The sequence below is a fragment of the Artemia sp. Qi Xiang Cuo genome, chromosome 10 (assembly GCF_049724085.1).
Source record: "Artemia sp. Qi Xiang Cuo chromosome 10, ASM4972408v1, whole genome shotgun sequence".
Lineage (NCBI taxonomy): Eukaryota > Metazoa > Arthropoda > Branchiopoda > Anostraca > Artemiidae > Artemia > Artemia sp. Qi Xiang Cuo.
The window spans coordinates 10,071,878-10,094,168 of NC_142803.1; positions in this window are offsets into that span (position 1 = coordinate 10,071,878).

Consider the following 22,291-nt stretch of genomic DNA (forward strand, 5'->3'; position numbering starts at 1 on the left):
GGAGACGAAGTAGAAGAGGTGTTCGAGGGGATCTCGAGGAATGAAAAAATTTAAATATTGGGTATGTCTTTTCAAAGAAGTTGGAGCCGAACGGAAAGTGAAAATTGGATAAAGACAATATCGAAATTCAAAGATGTCCTTGGACAAGGATATGGAAGAGGTTTGACGGTTCACCAGAGAGCCCAGTATGTTAATACTTATGCTTGCCCAGTTTTATGGTATCTGTCCTTTGTTTCAAAGCCCAAAGAGACACATCTAAAACAAATTGTGAGTGCAATTTACCAGTACATATGGAATGAAAAATTTCCACCTAAATTGAAAACAGACAATATAATTATATATAAAAATCATGGAGGTCTTCAGGTCATACATGTGGAATGTAAGATGAAAGAATTGTTTATTAGGACAATGTTGGAACAAGTGTTGAGGAAAAAAGAATCACCAACAAGTGCTTGGTATGAAACATGGAAAAGAAAAGAAATATCCTCCAAAATATAATCAAGCATTCAAAGAAATTTACGAAATAGAAAAATTAGGAATGTCGCTTGAGATAAGTGGGAAAATTGACAAAGTAAAACTTAAGGAATATTATGAAAAAAAGAAGCAGATTCATCCACTAAAAATAATTGTAAATGGTAGTTATAGTGAAGTAGAGGTGGACAAAAGTTTCATACTACTAGAAAGTTGCCTGTTGCCCCCAAAAGTTAAAGAACATATGTTTTTATTTATGCATAATTTGTTACCCACAGAAGAGTCGAAAGTAAGGATGAATCTGAGTGGTAGTAATGGACTTTGTAGGCTATGCGAGAAAAAACTAGAAACGCAATATCACGTAGTGTTAGAGTGCGAAAAACAAGAAACAAATAAAGCAGAACTGAGGAATTTATTGGCAAGTGTTACAGGTAAAAAAGAAGAAATTAATTTAGAGAAAGCCGTTTAACTAAAAGTAGATGATGAGGCTTATATAAGGACAATAGTGTACATAGTATCACTTTTTTGTTATTACACGTGGAAGTGAAAAGAAAAGCAGAAGGAAGATTATGATGTGATAAATCGAGTGGAAACAGAATGGAAAAGGATAAGGATTATGAAGTGTAAGAAAATTGAAGACATGTTTGGTATGAAGTAGAAGGGAATAGTTTTTGTGTCTTGGTGGGCAAGGTCGTGTTGTTAAAAAAAAGGGAAAAAATAATAATAATAAAAGGTGGGTTGAGAAAAAATTATAGCGTTTAAGGGTTTAAGATTTTACATTTGTAGGATTTTTGTTTTTTCATTTTGTGGTAAGGATCTCGGTATAAGACTAGAAAAAGGGGTTTTTAATTTTGGTATAAAAAATAAAGGAAAGATGGAATATATATTTATGGAATAAGATTAGATTTTAAATTAAATATTTTGAACTTTTAAGGAAGGGTTTGATTTTAGAGTTTGATTAGAATTTTTAGATTATAACAGTTAGATTCACGATTTGTTCAGAATTTTTAAGTTTAGCTATTAGGTAAGATTTAAATTTAATTGAATAATTAGAATGTATGGGGGTTATGATTGGGAGAAGATCAGATGATACGGTTGAATAAAGGAACGAACGCGAGTTGGCGTCACCGTCAGTCGTCAGCAAGTTGATGTTAAAGTCACCCATAAGACATGTATTTTTACCTCGACCACATTCATTAATCTCCGACATAAGCTGCTCAACTTGCGAACAGTAAATGTCACTTGAAAATGGCGGTAGCTTATAAAAAGGCATACGAAATCTATTGGAGAAGCATCAATAAATAAGTAGTATAAATAGTCAGTATCAATAAATAAATGAAACCCAAAACAAACAGAAATTAAAATCATAGGCAGCGCGCTAGCGCTGCCTAAGTAAAGAACGATGTGGGCACAATGTGTTGTTTTTTGTTGTTTTGTTTTTCTCCATACCCGGGCACTTCGTATCGAATAAGTTGTCGTTGAAACTACGAAAAGGGCTCATTCGATTGGAAATTGGAGTGGCTAGTGTCCTTTTTAATAGTCGAAAGTAATTGGAGGGCAACTAGCTCCCCCCCCCCCACGTCATTCCCCCAAGCACATCCAATCAAAATTTTCAGATAGACATTTTGTTCAGCATAGTTGATTTCCAGAAAGAAAATATTTCTTCGAGGAGGTCACTCCCGCACAACCCTCAGGAAAAGGGTTCTAAGTTATGCCCTGAGGGCATATAAGATCAATGTTGACAATGTACAGTTTATTATTTTTTTTTCTTTAAAGCAGGGCTTTTCATATAAAAGGGGTCGCCGTAGAGACTTCAAAAGGGTCTCATTCGATTAGAAATCGAGAGTTCTAGTGCCCTTTTTAATAGTCGAAAGTGATTGAAGGGCAACTAGCCCGCCTCCCCACGCCAATCATTCCCCCAAATACATCCAATCAAAATTTGGAGACAGCACTTTTGTTCAGAGTAATTGATTTCAAGATAGAAAATGTGTTTTTGAGGAGGTCACTCCCCCACAACCCCCAGGGCAAGGGTTTTAAGTTATGCCCTGGGGGCATATAAGTTTTTTATAAAAGGCGTTGTCGCAAAAACCTCAAAACAGGCTCATTCGATTGAAAATTCAAAGGGCTAGTGCCCTTTTTAATAGTCCAAAGGGATTGGAGGGCACCTAGCCCTCCCCCCACGCCCATCTTTCCCCCAAACACATCCAATCAAAATTGTGAAATGGCCATTTTGTTCAAAGTAATTGATTTCCAGATAGAAAATAGGCTTTTGAGGAGGACACTCCCCCACAACCCTCGGGACAAGGGTTTTAAGTTATGCCCTGGGGACATATACAGATTTATAAGAAGGCGTTGTCGTAGAAACTTCAAAATAGGCTCATTCGATTGGAAAATCAAAGGGCTAGTTCCCTTCTTAATAGTAGAAAATGATTGGAGGGGAACTAGCCCCTCTCCCACGCCCATCATTCCCCCAAACACATCCAATAAAAATTTTGATATAGCCATTTCGTTCAGCGTAGTTGATTTCCAAGTAGAAAATATGTTTTTTAGGAGACACTCCCCAACAACCCTCAGGGTAAGGGTTTTAAGTTATGTCCTGGGGTATATAAGGTTTGTATAGAAGGCGTTGCCATAGAAACTTCAAAAGGGGCTCATTTGATTGGAAATTCAAAGGGCTAGTGCCTTTTTTGATAGTAGAAACTTATTGGAGGGTAACTAGCCTCCCCCCCCACGTCCATCATTCACCCAAACACATTCAATCAAATTTTGAGATAGCCATTTTGTTTAGCCTAGGCTAGTTGATTTTCAGATAGAAAATATGTTTTTGAGAAGGACACTCCCCCACAACTCCCAGGGCAAGGGTTTTAAGTTATGCCATATAAGGTTCTTATAGAAGGCGTTGTCGTATAAACTTCAAAAACGGCTAATTCGATTGGAAATTAAAAGGCTAGTGCCCTTTTTAACAGTCGAAAGTGATTAGTAATATTTTTTGTTGCTGTTGTTGGTTAGACCAGGGCACTTCATGTCAAAGGATTTGTCGCGGGAACTTTGAAAGGGGCTCATTCGATGGGAATTATATGGTTGATGCCCTTTGCAAGAGTCAAAAGTGATTGGACGCCAATTAATACTCCTTCCAGTCCCACCCACCCCTTGGCCTATTCTTTTTAAAAACCAAATTTTTCCTTAAGATTAAATCAAAATGCACTGTGATAATGCTAATTCCCAATAAGGCATCTCAGCAGTATCCCAAGAACGACTGAGGGTATTATGTTCCAGCTTTCGAGGCTACTTCTGCTCTTAAAATTTAACCAAATCAAAATAGTGCAAGTGTATCCAAGCTATCAAAGAAAGTAAACAGATTTTTTTTTGCGAATGGTATGAAGTTTTCCATTTCAGTTCAATTAGAAGAGGTATGAAACTAAATTAAACAGTACTATTTATGTCCAGATTTTTAAAATGGTGTATGTTGTTAAAAATTGCTGAAAATTTTTCTCCAGCATACAAATAGCAGGCCAAACTATAAAGTCTTAAAAAACGAAAAGATTTAAAGCGTTATTTTCTATTTCCCTGAAAAGACTATGTCAATATAAAAAGATCCGAAATTAATAAAAAAAAATTTCCACAAAACAAGTTTTTCAGAGGAAAGTAAAGAACTCCCTTAAACAAAAAATGAGCAAAAATAATATCAAATAATATACCAAGCTCGAAACTACCACAAATCAGCATCGATAAATAAATGAAACCCAAAACGAACAGAAATTACAATAAATAACCGAGTCGATAAATAAAAGTTCAAATAGGGATAAAATCCTTTTAATAGACAGTGATTGATAGAAATTCACAAAAATACTAGATATTTCGGTCACATATACAGTGACCGTCATGACGGTCACTGTATATGTGACCGAAATATCTAGTATTTTTGTGAATTTCTATCAATCACTGTCTATTAAAAGGATTTTATCCCTATTTGAACTTTTATTTATCGTCATGGAAAGGCAGTGTGGTCTCCGAAATTATCTAAATAACCGAGTCAAGCTCAAAACGAGCAGTAAATTAACATAAGTTGGGCGCAAAACCCCTACGCCTTCCCAAGGCCAGAACAAAATTTGCACTTTACTGAAAAAATGCAAATGAATGTGCATTGTCAGTTTAATATACATATACTGATATTTAGTAATCAAAATGTTAAAATTATTTGATTTATTAAAGTTATAAAAGTAAAAACATTTATATTTTTATCAGTAAAGTGCAAATTTTGTTCTGGCCTTGGGAAGGCTATAGAGGGAGGGTTGTCATCCTCAAAGACATAGCCTAATTTCCAGACCTTTCAACTACCTTGAACAAAATGGCCATATCAAAATGTTGATCAGAAATGTTTGGGGAAATGATGGGCGTGGGTGGGGGAGTTGAGGGGGGGGGGTGTTCTCCATCCGATTACTTTCGACAATTGAAAAGGACAATAGCCATCTCAATTCCCAATCGAATGAGCCCTTTTTGAAGTCTCTAAGACAACCTTTTCTATAAAGCCTTGTTGCCCCCAGGGAATAACTTACAACCCTTACCCTGAGGGCTGTGGGGGGTTTTCATCCTCAAAGACTCAATTTCCAGAACTTTCCACTACGTTGAACAAAATGGCTATCTTAAAATTTTCCTTCATTTAACTCCGCTGGTGATTACAAAATCTCATACCAAGTGGGAAGTTGGAAAATCCAAAACAAAGGCGGGAAAAAAGTAACGAACTACGTTTCTTTATACGAAAGTGTATTTCTAATGAAGAAAAGTGACGATTTCTGCTATGAAGAAACGATTTTTCGACTTGCTAAAAATCGCACTTAGTCAGCAGTTGTATTTGGGTAGCATTAATTTTTTTGCTTCCTTTATAAGAAGAGTCAGGAAATTTAAAAGAGTGTTACTTAAGTCACTATCCCTATCACTGCAAAACAAGGTGACCCAAGCACAGTAGAGAGTATATAACACAGTATCGACAAAGGCTATATTCTCCGTTTAAAAAAAAGTGAAGTTCACTTAAAACCACACAAAATTCATACTTCGCCATCGCGCACGCGCGATTCCGATGTACACATCAAGAGAAGCCTATGGAAAAACCTGTTTTTTTTGTCCGATCATTAGCAACTAAACTAAGGTTGTGACGTATATTGCCAGGGACGATACGCGCAATATCAAATGTGTATCATGTTTGAAAACAGAAGACTCTACAGTTCTACAAACTTCTACAGTGGATTCAAGACTGGGATGCCAAATGGACACTTTTAGTGGCTTTTTGACACTTTTTCACTCTGAGGGACACCGGGACACTATTGGGTCAAAAAAGGCAGCTTTTTGAATAAAAGGGACACTTTTTGGCATTTTTTCAAATCAAAACAAAATGTCTTTATTTTCTTCTTTTTTTATAAATACGACTGCTTTTAATTTGTACTTTACTGATTGAAGATAACATGCGCCACACTGGGATGCCAAATAGACACTTTTAGTGGCTTTTTGACACTTTTTCACTCTGAGGGACACCGGGACACTATTGGGTCAAAAAAGGCAGCTTTTTGAATAAAAGGGACACTTTTTGGCATTTCTTCAAATCAAAACAAAATGTCTTTATTTTCTTCTTTTTTTTATAAATACGACTGCTTTTAATTTGTACTTTACTGGTTCAAGATAAAATGCGCCTAATTTGTACTTTACTGATTGAAGATAAAATGCGCCACACTGGGATGCCAAAACTTTTAGGGACAAAAGTGTCTAAATCAGTCAAAAAAGGACACTTTTAGTGTCCCTTTAGAAAATTAGCCAATATACAGGGTTGCCACTATGAATTTTCAAACCTGTGAAAAAAGTGCCAAAAAAACTGAGAAATTTGTTCTTCTTTGTTCTGCTACCTAGCGGTCTGTTACTTGCATGAGTTCATCAGGTGTTGTCAGCTTTTGTATTGACGCTAAGAATAAGTTATGTGGACTGCTATTTCAAATTGAAGAAATTGCATAACAAAATAGTAATGAGAATGGCAACAAAGCAAAGTTTCATACAAGCTTTTATTGCCGCTTCTTTTCTTAGTTAGAAGGTAAAGAGTCAACCATAAACTCATTTTCACCTCTGCATTTTCTTATGCTATATGAAAAAGATGCAAGTCATTCGTATTCGGTAGCTATTAGTAGAATTTATATATTGAAATATCGCAGACTATTTTACTTTGCGTCTTTACAGAGCAAGTACTTATGGATTTGGGTGGATTATTTTCCTTCCTATGCTATTCTAAGGGTTTATGTTCCTTCCTATGCTATTTTAAGGGTTTATGTTCCCTCCCATACTATTCTATGGCTTTATGTTCCTTCCTGTGTTATTCTCTGGGACATCTACACGTGATTAAACACGTTTTGCTTATGTCCCCTTGGTACCTTTCCAAACGAGCGGGGTTTCCCCACTGGTTCCTACACATTGCAAAAAAAAGCGTGCAGTACGAACGGGGTTTCCCCACAAAAGTTTTTTTAAACACCATTTTTTTCAACCAGACGGGTTTTTGAGGCAACACCTTTTTTTTTTTTTTTTTTTTTTTGCCATTTTCATTTTTTCTGTTAAAGGTTAACATTAATTACTAAAAAAGATATAAAAAAAGGGTTTTGTATTTGCGAATTTGATCCTATTAATGTGGCAAAAAAAGGGTTTAGCATTTGCGAATACTTCGATATGTTCTGTATAATACACAAGTGGTGTTTGAACAGTGTTGTCAGTTTAATATAGAGTCTAACGAGGGTTTGTTAACTCAGGAAATTTGTTATAAATTTGGGACAACATAAATCTATGAAAATGGTTAATGATGATAGAATGACATTGCGAGTTGACCTAGCTCTACCTCTACGGATTTTTTATTCGTCCTTGAGATTTTGTATAAAATGCTCATACCTTACAATTAAATTTTCATAATGGTTTAACATACACAGGAATGGAATTGTCTTGGGGGGAATTTTCTATGGAAAAGGGGAAGGGTATTTTTACGTGAAAACAACTTCAACCTTGGCCCGCTCCCCGCTATCAGAAATTAAATTATAAAGTTTCTTCAACTGAAAGTAAGGAGCAACATCAAAACTTAAGCGGGCAGAAATAGAGGCTTTTTTTTGCACAGGAGGGTTTTATATTTTATTTTTTCTTTTGGCAATTGGCATTTTGTCTGATAACCGGTACCATTCATTGCGATCATAGCTCTAAAAAGAGGGCTTATCATTTGAGAATTTGATCCTATTAAGGTGGAAAAAAAGGGTTTAGCATTTGCGAATACTTCGATGTGTTTTGTATAATACACAAGTGGTGTTTGAACAGGGTTGTCAGTTTAAAATAGAGTCTAACGAGGGCTTGTTAACTCAGGCAATTTGTTTTAAATTTGGGACAACATAAATCTATGAAAATGGTTAATGATGATAGAATGACATTGCGAGTTGACCTAGCTCTACCTCTACGGATTTTTATTCGTCCTTGAGATTTTGTATAAAATGCTCATACCTTACAATTAAATTTTCATAATGGTTTAACATACACAGGAATGGAATTATCTTGGGTGGAATTTTACATTAAAAAGGGGAAGGGTATTTTTACGTGAAAACAACTTCAACCGTGGCCCGCTCCCCGCGATCAGAAATTAAATTATAAAAAGTTTCTTCAACTGAACGTAAGGAGCAACATCAAAACTTAAACGGGCAGAATAGAGGCTTTTTTTGCACAGGAGGGTTTTATTTTATTTTTTTTTTGGCAATTGGGAATTTTTTCTGAAACAGGTACCATTCATTGCAATCATAGCTCTAAAAAAAGGGTTTAGCATTTGCGAATTTGATCCTATTAAGGTGGAAAAAAAGGGTTTAGCATTTGCGAATACTTCGATGTGCTCTGTATAATACACAAGTGGTGTTTGAACAGGGTTGTCAGTTTAAAATAGAGTCTAACGAGGGCTTGTTAACTCAGGCAATTTGTTATAAATTTGGGACAACATAAATCTATTAAAATGGTTAATGATGATAGAATGACATTGCGAGTTGACCTAGCTCTACCTCTACGGATTTTTTATTCGTCCTTGAAATTTTGTATAAAATGCTCATACCTTACAATTAAATTTTCATAATGGTTTAACATACACAGGAATGGAATTGTCTTGGGGGGGAATTTTCCATGGAAAAGGGGAAGGGTATTTTTACGTGAAAACAACATCAACCGTGACCCGCTCCCCGGGATCAGAAATTAAATTATAAAAAGTTTCTTCAAATGAAAGTAAGGAGCAACATCAAAACTTAAACGGGCAGAAATAGAGGCTTTTTTTGCACAGGAGGGTTTATTTTTTCTTTTTTTTTTGGCAATTGACATTTTTTTCTGATAACAAGTATTATTCATTACGATCATACATTTCAAATGTGAAACTTAAGTTTAGTTTTAGATTGAAAAATAAAATATTTCTGTTAAATATTAGCTAATAAGGGTTTTTGACGTCAAACTCTACTTTTTTGTAAGAAAATTACTGAAAATACAATTCTCTTATTCAAATGTGAAACTTAAGTCCATTTTTGAATCGAAAAATAAAACTATTTATGTAAAATCTGAGCTAATAAGATGTTTTTACCGTAAACTCCAGTTTTTTGGAAGAAAATTAAGGAAAATACAATTTCCTGCATCAAATGTAAAACTTAAGTCAATTTTTTAATCGAAAAATAAAACCATTTCCGTAAACTCAGAGCTACTAAGGGTTTTTGACCGTAAAATCTAGTTTTTCGTAAGAAAAGTATGGAAAATACCATTCTCTGTTTCAAATGTGAAACTTAAGTCTAATTTCGGATCGAAAAAATAAACTATTTCTCTAAAATCTGAGCTAATAAGGGTTTTTGACCGTAAACTCTAGTTATTTGTAAGTAAATTATGGAAAGTACAATTATCTGGTTCAAATGTGAAACTTAAGTCCTTTTTTGGATCGAAAAATAAAACTATTTCCGTAAAATCTGAGCTAATAAGGGTTTTTGACTGTAAACTCTAGTTTTTTGTAATAAAATTATAGAAAATACAATTCGTTGGCTCATAGGTGAAACTTCAGTCCAGTTTTAGATCGAAAAATAAACTATTTCTGTAAAATCTGAGTTAATAAGGATTTTTGACCGAAAACTCTAGTTTTTTGTAAGAAAATTATAGAAAATACAATTCTCTGGTTCAAATGTGAAACTTAAGTCTATTTTTGGGTCGAAAGATAAACTAATTCTGTAAAATCTGAGCTAATAATGATTTTTGACCGTAATTTTTTTGTAAGAAAATAATTGAAAATAAATTTCTCTGATTCATATGTGAAAATTGATTACATTTGTGGATAGAAAAATTAAAGTATTTCCGTAAAATCTGAACTAATAATGATTTTTGACAGCAAACTATAGTTTTTTGTAATAAAATTATGGAAAATACAATTCGTTGGCTCATAGGTGAAAGTTAAGTCCATTTTTCGTTAAGTCTCAGAGTGAATGAATTCCTTATCAACATCCTTTGTCAGATACATCAAATAAAATTGACAAAATCTAAATTTCAGAATGAATAAATGCTTTAACAACATCCTTTATTGGATATGTCGGATAAAATTGACAAATTCTAAGTGTCAGTGTGAAAATTTTTTTTTATCAACAACCTTTGCCAGATACATCGAATAAAATTTATAAAATATAAGTGTTAGAGTGAATAAATTTTTTTATCAACATCCTCTATCAGATATATCAAATAGAATTGACAAAATCTAAATTTCAGAATAAATAAATGCTACATCAACATCCTTTGTCAGATGTCGGATAAAATTGACAAAATTTAAGTATCAGAGTGACTAAATTCTGTATCAACATCCTTTTCTCGGATTCATAGGATAACATTGACAGAATCTAAGTGTTAGTGTGAATAAATTTTTTTATCAACATCTTTTGTCAGATATATCAAATAAAATTCACAAAATCTAAATTTCAGAATGAATAAATGCTTTAACAACATCCTTTGTCAGATACATCAAATAAAATTGACAAAATCTAAGAATGAAAATGAAATTTCAGAATGAATAAATGCTTTAACAACATCCTCTATTGGATATGTCGGATAAAATTGACAAAATCTAAGTATCAGAGTGACTAAATTTTCTTATCAACATCCTTTGCCAGATACATCGAATAAAATTTTAAAAATATAAGTGTTAGAGTAAATAAATTTTTTTTTATCAACATCCTTTGTCAGATACATCAAATAAAATTGACAAAATCTAAATTTCAGAATGAATAATTGCTTTATCAACATCCTTTGTCGAATATGTCGGATAAAATTTACAAAATATAAGCATCAGAGTAATTAAAATCTGTATCCACATCCTTTTCTCAGGTACATGAGATAAAATTGACAGAATCTAAGTGTCAGAGTGAATAAATTTTTGTATCAACAACCTTTGCCAGATACATCGAATAAAATTTACAGAATCTAAGTGTCAGAGTGAATAAATTTTTTTTATCAACATCCTTTGTCAGATACATCGAATAGAAATTGACAAAATCTAAATATCAGAATGAATAAATACTTTAACAACATCCTTTATCTGATTTGTCGGATAAAATTGACAAAATCTAAGTATCAGAGTGATTAAATTCTACATCAACATCCTTTTCTCGGATACATAAGATAAAATTGACATGTTCTAAGTGTTAGAGTGAATAATTTTTTTTATTAACATACTTTGGCAGATACATCAGACAAAATCTAACTTTCAGAATGAATAAATTCATTATGAACATCCTTTGTCGGATATGTCGGATAAAATTGATAAAATATAAGTGTCAGATTGAATAAATTTTTCTATCAATATCCTTTGTCAGATACATCAAATAAAATTGACAAAATATAATGTTCAGAACGAATAAATGCTTTATCAACATACTTTATTGGATATGTCGGATAAAATTGACAAAATCTAAGTATCAGAGTGAATAAATTCTATACCAACATCTTTTTCTCGGATACATAGGATAAAATTGACAGAATCTAAGTGTCAGTGTGAATAAATTTTTTTATCAACATCTTTTGTCAGATACATCAAATAAAATTGACAAAATCTAAATTTCAGAATGAATAAATGCTTTAACAACATCCTTTATCGGATATCTCGGATAAAATTGACAAAATCTAAGTAACAGAGTGACTAATTTTTTTTATCAAAATCATTTTCTCGTATACATAGGATAAAATTGACAAGTTCTAAGTGTCAGTGTGAATAAATTTTTTTATCAACATCCTTTGTCAGATACATCAAATAAAATTGACAAAATCTAAATTTCAGAATGAATAAATGCTTTAACAACATTCTATCGGATATGTCGGATAAAATTGACAAAATATAAGTAACAGAGTGACTAAATTTTTTTATCAACATCATTTTCTCGGATACATAGGATAAAATTGACAAGTTCTAAGTGTTAGAGTGAATAAATTTTTTTTATCAACATCCTTTGCCAGATACATTGTATAAAATTGACAAAATCTAAGTATCAGAGTGAATAAATTTATTATAAACATCCTCTGTCGGATAAGTCGGATAAAATTGACAAAATATAAGTATCAGAGTGAATAATTTTTTGTTATCAACATCCTTTGCCAGATACATCGAATAAAATTGACAGAATCTAAGTTTCGGAGTGAATAAATTTTTTGTATCAACATCCTTTGTCAGATACATCGAATAAAAAATGACAAAATCTAAATATCAGAATGAATAAATGCTTTAACAACATCCTTTATCAGATTTGTCGGATAAAATTGACAAAATCTAAGTATCAGAGTGACTAAATTCTATATCAACATCCTTTTCTCGGATACAAAGGATAAAATTGACGAATTCTAAGTGTTAGAGTGAATAAATTTTTTTTATCAACATCCTTTGCAGATACATCGGATAAAATTGACAAAATCTAAATTTTAGAATGAATAAATTCATTATCAACATCCTTTGTCGGATATGTCGAATAAACTTGACAAAATCTAAGTATCAGAGTCAATAATTTTTTATCAACCTCTTTTGCCAGATACATAGAATAAAATTGATAAAATATAAGTGTCAGAGTGAATAATTTTTTTTTATCAACATCCTTTGTCAGATACATCAAATAAAATTGACAAAATCTAAATTTCAGAATGAATAAATTCATTATCAACATCCATTGTCGGATATGTCGGATAAAATTGACAAAATCTAAGTATCAGAGTGACAAAATTTATTATCAACATCCTTTGTCGGATATGTCGGATAAAATTGACAAAATATAAGTATCAGAGTGAATAATTTTTTTTTATCAACATCCTTTGCCAGATACATCGAATAAAATTGACAGAATCTAAGTGTCAGAGTGAATAATTTTTTTTATCAACATCCTTTGTCAGATACATCGAATAGAAATTGACAAAATCTAAATATCAGAATGAATAATTGCTTTATCAACATCCTTTGCCAGTTACATCGGATAAAATTGACAAAATCCAAGTGTCAGAGTGAATAAATTCATTATCAACATCCTTTGTCGGATATGTCGGATAAAATTGATAAAATCTAAGTATCAGAGTGATTAAATTCCATATCAATATCATTTTCTCGGATATATGGGATACAATTGACAAAATCTAAGTATCAGAGCGAATAAATGCTTTATCAACATCCTTTAAATGCATCTTCAACATCACTTGTCAGTTATATCGGATAAAATTGACAAGAAAGACATGTAGTGTACACCGCGAAGGCGCATACATAGTGAGAGAGACATGCAAAGTCGACATAGGTTTATTTCATTTTTTATGGTTAATTTAGACGAGGTTACGTGCGCGCACGTAATTCACTCTGATACTTAGATTTTGTCAATTTTATCCAATGTATCTGGCAAAGGATGTTGATAAAAAAAAGTTTATTCACTCTAACACTTAGAACTTGTCAATTTTATCCTATGTATCCGAGAAAAGGATGTTGATAAGAAAATTTAGTCACTCTGTTACTTAGATTTTTTCAATTTTATCCGAGATATCCGATAAAGGATGTTGTTAAAGCATTTATTCATTCTGAAATTTAGATTTTGCCAATTTTATTTGATGTATCTGACAAAGGATGTTGATAAAGAAAAATTTATTCACTCTGACACTTATATTTTATCAATTTTATTCGATGTATCTGTCAAAAGATTTTGATAAAAAAAATTATTCACTCTGATACTTAGATTTTGTCAATTTTATCCGACATATCCGACAAAGAATGTTGATAATGAATTTATTCATTAGAAAATTTAGATTTTGTCAATTCTATCCGATGTATCTGCAAAGGACGTTGATAAAAAAAAATTTATTCACACTAACACTTAGATTCTGTCAATTTTATCCTATGTATCCGAGAAAAGGATGTTGATGTAGAATTTAATCACTCTGATACTTAGATTATGCCAATTTTATCCGACAAATCTGATAAAGGATGTTGTTAAAGCATTTATTCATTCTGATATTTAAATTTTGTCAATTTCTATTCGATGTATCTGACAAAGGATGTCGATAAAAAAATTTATTCACTCTGACACTTAGATTCTTTCAATTTTATTCGATGTATCTGGCAAGGGATGTTGATAACAAAAAATTATTCACTCTGATAATTATATTTTGTCAATTTTATCCGAGAAATCCGACAATGGATGTTTATAATGAATTTATTCACTCTGATACTTAGAGTTTGTCAATTTTATCCAATGTATCTGGCAAAGGATGTTGATAAAAAAAAATTTATTCACTCTAACACTTAGAGCTTGTCAATTTTATCCTATGTGTCCGAGAAAAGGATGTTGATAAAAAAATTTAGTCACTCTGTTACTTAGATTTTTCAATTTTATCCGAGATATCCGATAAAGGATGTTGTTAAAGCATTTATTCATTCTGAAATTTAGATTTTGTCAATTTTATTTGATGTATCTGACAAAGGATGTTGATAGAAGAATTTTATTCACACTGACACTTAGATTTTGTCAATTTTATCTTATGTATCCGAGAAAAGGATGTTGATATAGAATTTAGTTAACCTAATACTTAGATTTTGTCAATTTTATCCGACACATCCAATAAAGGATGATGTTAAAGCATTTAATTGTTCTGAAATTTAGATTTTGTCAATTTTATTTGATGTATCTGACAAAAGGATGTTGATAGAAAAATTTATTCACTCTTACACTTATATTTTATCAATTTTATCCGACATATCCGACAAAGGATGTTGATAATGAATTTATTCCTTCTGAAATTTAGATTTTGTCTGATGTATCTGCCAAAGTATGTTGATAAAAAAAATTATTCACTCTAACACTTAGAATTTGTCAATTTTATCCTATGTATCCGAGAAAAGGATGTTGATGTAGAATTTAATCACTCTGATACTTAGATTTTGTCAATTTTATCCGACAAATCTGATGAAGGATGTTGTTAAAGCATTTATTCATTCTGATATTTAGATTTTGTCAATTTCTATTCGATGTATCTGACAAAGGATTTTGATAAAAAAAATTATTCACTCTGAAACTTAGATTCTGTCAATTTTATTCGATGTATCTGGCAAAGGATGTTGATAAAAAAATTTATTCACACTGACACTTAGATTCTGTCAATTTTATCCCATGTATCCGAGAAAAGGATGTTGATACAGAATTTAGTCACTCTGATACTTAGATTTTGTCAATTTTATCCGACATATCAGATAAAGGATGTTGTTGAAGCATTTATTCATTCTGAAATTTAGATCTTGTCAATTTTATTTGATGTATCTGACAAAGGATGTTGATAAAAATATTTATTCACTCTAACACTTATTTTTTATCAATTTTATTCGATGTATCTGGCAAAGGATGTTGATAAGAAAATTTAGTCACTCTGATACTTAGATTTTGTCAAATTTATCCGACATATCCAATAGAGGATGTTGTTAAAGCATTTATTCATTCTGAAATTTAGATTTTGTCAATTTTATTTGATGTATCTGACAAAGGATGTTGTTAAAGCATTTATTCATTCTGAAATTTAGATTTTGTGAATTTTATTTGATATATCTGACAAAAGATGTTGATAAGAAAATTTATTCACACTGACACTTAGATTCTGTCAATTTTATCCTCCAATTTTATCCTCCAAATGTATCCGAGAAAAGGATGTTGATATAGAATTTAGTCACTCTGATACTTATATTTTGTGAATTTTATCCGACATATCCGATAAAGGATGTTGTTAAAGCATTAATTCATTCTGAAATTTAGATTTTGTCAATTTTATTTGATGTATCCGACAAAGGATGTTGATAAAAAAAAATTATTCACTCTAACACTTATATTTTATCAATATTATTCGATGTATCTGGCAAAGGATGTTGATAAAAAAAAATTTAGTCACTCTGATACTTAGATTTTGTCAATTTCATCCGACATATCCAATAAAGGATGTTGTTAAAGCATTTATTCATTCTGAAATTTAGATTTTGTCAATTTTATTTGATGTATCTGACAAAGGATGTTGATAAGGAATTCATTCACTCTGAGACTTAACGAAAAATGGACTTAACTTTCACCTATGAGCCAACGAATTGTATTTTCCATAATTTTCTTACAAAAAACTAGAGTTTACGGTCAAAAACCATTATTAGATCAGATTTTACGGAAATAGTTTTATTTTTCGATCCAAAATGGACTTAAGTTTCAACTTTAAACCAGAGATTAGTATTTACCATAATTTTCTTGCAAAAAACTAGAGTTTACGGTCAAAAACCCTTATTAGCTCAGATTTTACAGAAATAGTTTATTTTTCGATCCAAAAATAGACTTAAGTTTCACATTTGAACCAGATAATTGTATTTTCCATAATTTTCGTACAAAAAACTAGAGTTTACGGTCAAAAACCCTTATTAGCTCAGATTTTACAGAAATAGTTTATTTTTCGATGCAAAACTGGACTGAAGTTTCACCTATGAGCCAACGAATTGTATTTTCCATAATTTTCTTACAAAAAACAAGAGTTTACAGTCAAAAACCCTTATTAACTCAGATTTTACGGAAATAGTTTTATTTTTCGATCCAAAAAAGGACTTAAGTTTCACATTTGAACCAGAGAATTGTATTTTCCATAATTTTCTTACAAAAAACTAGAGATTACGGTCAAAAACCCTTAGTAGCTCAGGTTTTACGGAAATGGTTTTATTTTTGATCAAAAAATGGACTTAAGTTTTACATTTGAACCAGAGAATTGTATTTTCCATAATTTTCTTACAAAAAACTAGAGTTTACGGTCAAAAACCCTTATTAGCTCAGATATTTCGGAAATAGTTTTATTTTTCGATTCAAAAATAGACTTAAGTTTCACATTTGAACATGGGAATTGTATTTTCCATAATTTTCTTACAAAAAACTAGAGTTTACGGTCAAAAACCCTTATTAACTCAGATTTTACAGAAATATTTTATTTTTCGATCCAAAAATGGACTTAAGTTTCACATTTGAAAGCTACGATCGCAATGAATGATACTTGTTATCAGAGAAAAATGTCAATTGCCAAAAAAAAAAAGAAAAAATAAACCCTCCTGTGCAAAAAAGCCTCTATTTCTGGCCGTTTAAGTTTCGATATTGCTCCTTACTTAAATCTGAAAAAACTTTTTTATAATTCAATTTCTAACCACAGGGAACGAGTCACGGTTGAAGTGTTTTTCACGTAAGAATACCCTTCCATTTTTCCATAGAAAGTCCCCCCCTAGAGAATTACATTCCTGTGTACATTAAACAATTATGAAAATTTAATTTTAAGGTATGAGTATTCTATACAAAATCGTAATGACGAATAAAAAATCCGGAGAGGTAGAGCTAGGTCAACTCGCAATGTCATTCTATCATCATTAACCATTTTCATAGATTTATGTTGTCCCAAATTTATAACAAATTGCCTGAGTTAACAAGCCCTCGTTAGACTCTATTTTAAACTAACAAAACCCTGTTCAAACACCACTTGTGTATTATACAGAGCACATCGAAGTATTCGCAAATGCTAAACCCTTTTTTCCACCTTAATAGGATCAAATTCGCAAATGCTAAACCCTTTTTTTAGAGCTATGATCGCAATGAATGGTACCTGTTATCAGAAAAAATTCCCAATTGCAAAAAAAAAAATAAAATAAAACCCTCCTGTGCAAAAAAAGCCTCTATTCTGCCCGTTTAAGTTTTGATGTTGCTCCTTACGTTCAGTTGAAGAAACTTTTTATAATTTAATTTCTGATCGCGGGGAGCGGGCCACGGTTGAAGTTGTTTTCACGTAAAAATACCCTTCCCCTTTTTAATGGAAAATCCCCCCAAGACAATTCCATTCCTGTGTATGTTAAACCATTATGAAAATTTAATTGTAAGGTATGAGCATTTTATACAAAATCTCAAGGACGAATAAAAATCCGTAGAGGTAGAGCTAGGTCAACTCGCAATGTCATTCTATCATCATTAACCATTTTCATAGATTTATGTTGTCCCAAATTTAAAACAAATTGCCTGAGTTAACAAGCCCTCGTTAGACTCTATTTTAAACTGACAACCCTGCTCAAACACCACTTGTGTATTATACAGAACACATCGAAGTATTCGCAAATGCTAAACCCTTTTTTTAGAGCTATGATCGCAATGAATGGTACCTGTTATCAGACAAAATGCCAATTGCCCAAAAAAAAAAAAAAATAAAACCCTCCTGTGCAAAAAAAAGCCTCTATTTCTGCCCGCTTAAGTTTTGATGTTGCTCCTTACTTCCAGTTGAAGAAACTTTATAATTTAATTTCTGATCGCGGGGAGCGGGCCACGGTTGAAGTTGTTTTCACGTAAAAATACCCTTCCGCTTTTCCATAGAAAATTCCCCCCAAGACAATTCCATTCCTGTGTATGTTAAACCATTATGAAAATTTAATTGTAAGGTATGAGCATTTTATAAAAAATCTCAAGGACGAATAAAAAATCCGGAGAGGTAGAGCTAGGTCAACTCGCAATGTCATTCTATCATCATTAACCATTTTCATAGATTTATGTTGTCCCAAATTTATAACAAATTGCCTGAGTTAACAAGCCGTCTTTAGACTCTATTTTAAACTGACAACCCTGTTCAAACACCACTTGTGTATTATACAGAACATATCGAAGTATTCGCAAATGCTAAACCTTTTTTTTCCACCTTAATAGGATCAAATTCGCAAATACTAAACCCTTTTTTTTAGAGCTATTTTCTCAATTAATGTTAACCGTTAAAAGAAAAAATACCAATGGCCAAAAAAAAAAAAAAAAAAAAAATAGGTGTTGCCTCAAAAACCAGTAGGGTTTAAAAAAATGGTGTTGAAAAAAACTTTTGTGGGGAAACCCCGTTCGTACTGCTCGCTTCTTTTTGCAATGTGTAGGAACCAGTGGGGAATCCCCGCTCGTTTGGAAAGGTACCAAGGGGACATAAGCAAAACGTGTTTAATCACGTGTAGATGTCCCAGAGAATAACACAGGAAGGAACATAAGGCCATAGAATAGCATGGGAGGGAACATAAACCCTTAGAATAGCATAGGAAGGGACATAAACCCTTAGAATAGCATAGGAAGGAACATAATCCACCCAAATCTATAAGTACATGCTCTGGAAAGACGCAAAGGAACATAGTCTGCGAGAATTCCATAGATACATTCTACTACTATTAAGGATCTTTGGGTGCGACAAGGTCCGAACGGCTGTAGCAACGAAATGTCTAGTTTGACCTACATGGTTTTAAAGTTAAACAGAAGACGTCAATCTCCTTAACTACTCAGTCAACTGGTTGGTCAAGTGATTGAAATCGTTTAACAACTCCTCTATCTTGCCGTTTTCTGAACATTTAGAAGTAGCCCTGAGCAAAAATTACGTTTTCAAGAACTAAAAAAGTAACAACACAAGGCAAATTGAAATATATTCACTTTAGTTATACTCAATAGAAACTGGCAACCAGCGTTTGACAAAAAAAACACAGCTGAAAGTATAGAATATAAAACAGAAACAAAAAAAAATTGGCTAGAAATAAAATTGAGCCGCAACACAGCTTTTCTGCGAAACTCCTTTCTTTCTATTAATGGCAGCAGTCATAATAATAGCCATCTGCACACGGCTAAACGTCGCAGAGTTTTACGTGGAATGTGCCAGCAGAGAATGGCCATTCACTTCTTCTTTCCAGCCTTCTCAGCGGCCTTGGTGACTTTGCCACCAGCAGTAGGTGGGTCCTTGAAGTTGACCGACTTGATGACAAACGTCAACCGTAAAATAGAACAAAAGGATGGGTTCGATGGTTCTAGTATACCACATCGGTTAAGACTTTAGGTTCTATTCGTATTCGGTTAGTAAATGGTGCATACGCTGGGCACAAAAATAACCAAGAAAAATTCCCAATCCCTTGCCAAAGCTTTGAAGTAAAGTATAAATTAAAAACACTCGTATTTATAAAAAAAGAAGAGAATACAGACATATGGTTTTGGTTTGGAAAAATGCCAAAAAGTGTCCCTTTTTTTCAAAAAGCTGCCTTTTTTGACCCAATAGTGTCCTGGTGTCCCTCAGAGTGAAAAAGTGCCCAAAAGCCACTAAAAGTGTCCATTTGGCATCCCAGGTGCCACAGCCAGTGACAATACATACAATCTCTGCATATTTGCGTATCTTGCGAAGTTAGACAGTTCTGTTATATCAATATGCGTGTTAACAAGCAGTCAAACATGATAACAGTCCTGTTGAAGAAGACATAAAGGAACCCTAGGTATATGAGGTACCATATACCTCATTACTTGGGACCAAAGTAAAAAAAGAGATAAGTATGCTAAATCATGGGCAAAAGGTACAGAGGATACGCAGCAAACTTTTTCTTTCTATACAGATGTTTTCATTACATGATGCCTTTCTGTTTTGTTGAAGCATATTATATGACTCAATTTAAATTGTCAGGTCTAGAGGGATTGAAAGGGATATGCAACCATACAAGCCTTGGCCTGAAAACCAGATTTATTTATAAGAACATGGTAATTTATCCCCAGATATGGCTTAAATTTCAAGTAAACAAATTTTCTTTTTCATAAAATTTAAGAAGATATTTCACCGGCTAGCCCAGCTTCACTTCTCGAAAGATTATCGCAAGGTTTTGTTGAGTTTGCAGGAACTTAAAGATGGGTTATTGTATTATAAACAAAATGGTTTGGATACCGTTAAATTAAATCGTGACATTTTGATTGATCTGTATATTGATAACAAAAAAAGTTAAATTTTATTGTTCAGTATATCGATGCCGATATTTCCAATCCGTTTTGTGGTAAAACGCACTCTCGGTTTTGCTAAAGTTCAATGACAAGAATCATAGTTGAAGAGCATTTTGAATGATTTTTTTTCGGCTTCAAATAATATAAAATTAAACAACAAAAATGAGTTTTTTCTTAACAAAAGCTGGGGTTAAGCCCATAAGTTGGATAAGACATGCTCGAATTATGCCTCAATCATAGGATTTAACACGGTATTTTTCTTCTTTTCGGCCGTTTGTGAAACTAATTTTCTTTAATATTTACTACTGAACGTTCAACGGTAGGTGGCAGGAAAAGGCAAAAATACAAAAAAGTTCAAATATCCTTCTTGACTGCAAAATATTTATGACTGCGACTAATGTGACTATGACCACTTGCGACTGCGACTCTAACCACTTGTGACGGTAGCTACTTGTGACAGCGACTACTTGGAACTGTGATTTTTACAACATTGCAACTGCAATTCTATGCAAATCAACAATATGCGTCTACGGATACTAACAACTGCAACCGTAACTATTTGTAATTGTGACTAAACAACACAGTGACTGCAGTCACTTTCGATTACAACTACTTTTGACTGCTACTGTGATATCGGAACGGTGAATACAACTTATCGTGGCTTCTACTGCTACTTCCATTGCGACTGTGACTACTATAATTCTACTAACCCAGCTGCTACTACTACTGCTACGACTACTGCTGCCATTACTAATACCACTATTATTACTATTACTGCTACTACTACTAATAGTACTACTACAACTATTACTACTATTATTGAACTAAGTCAAAAGAGTTTAAGTGCATCCTGGTTGTCAAAATGGCAAAGATACAATATCTCAGGAATAAAATAAAGCTTTAAGCTGAAACTTTCAAGCAAAATTGGGGGAGGGTGTGTAAAACTGGATCAAATGACAATATCTGTGTCCAGACCGTCAAAAGGTAATTTATTCAATATTCCAAGAAAATTTGAGGGTATTATACTCGATTCTTCAGGGTATGCCTTTGGGGATGTTGAATAAAAACATTCTATGTGCATTCAACTTTGTAAAAAGGGTGCATCTGCGATATCTTAGGAACTGTTAACGATATCATATTAAGATCTTCAGGGCATGTTGAATGAGAAGAAGAACTAAATCAAAGGTTAGCATGTACGTCGAAGTTGTAAAAAAGGTGTATCTGCAACATCTCTGGGGAATTTAACTGAATTAAGCTGACACTCTTGAGCATGTGGAGGGGGAATATTTGAATGATATATGTCTATTTTCATTACTTTAACAGAATATGGGCTGTGTTTCCTTCAGTCCTTTAGAACTCTTAAGGTTGTACAGGCATTGTACCCCTTTTTTTAATATAGTTCACCTGATCTTTTCCCATAGAATGAGATGTCCAAAGAAAAGTAAAGAGCTACATTAAACCAATTGAGTAGAAATAAATTCAGTTTTTTTCATGTGTGCAGC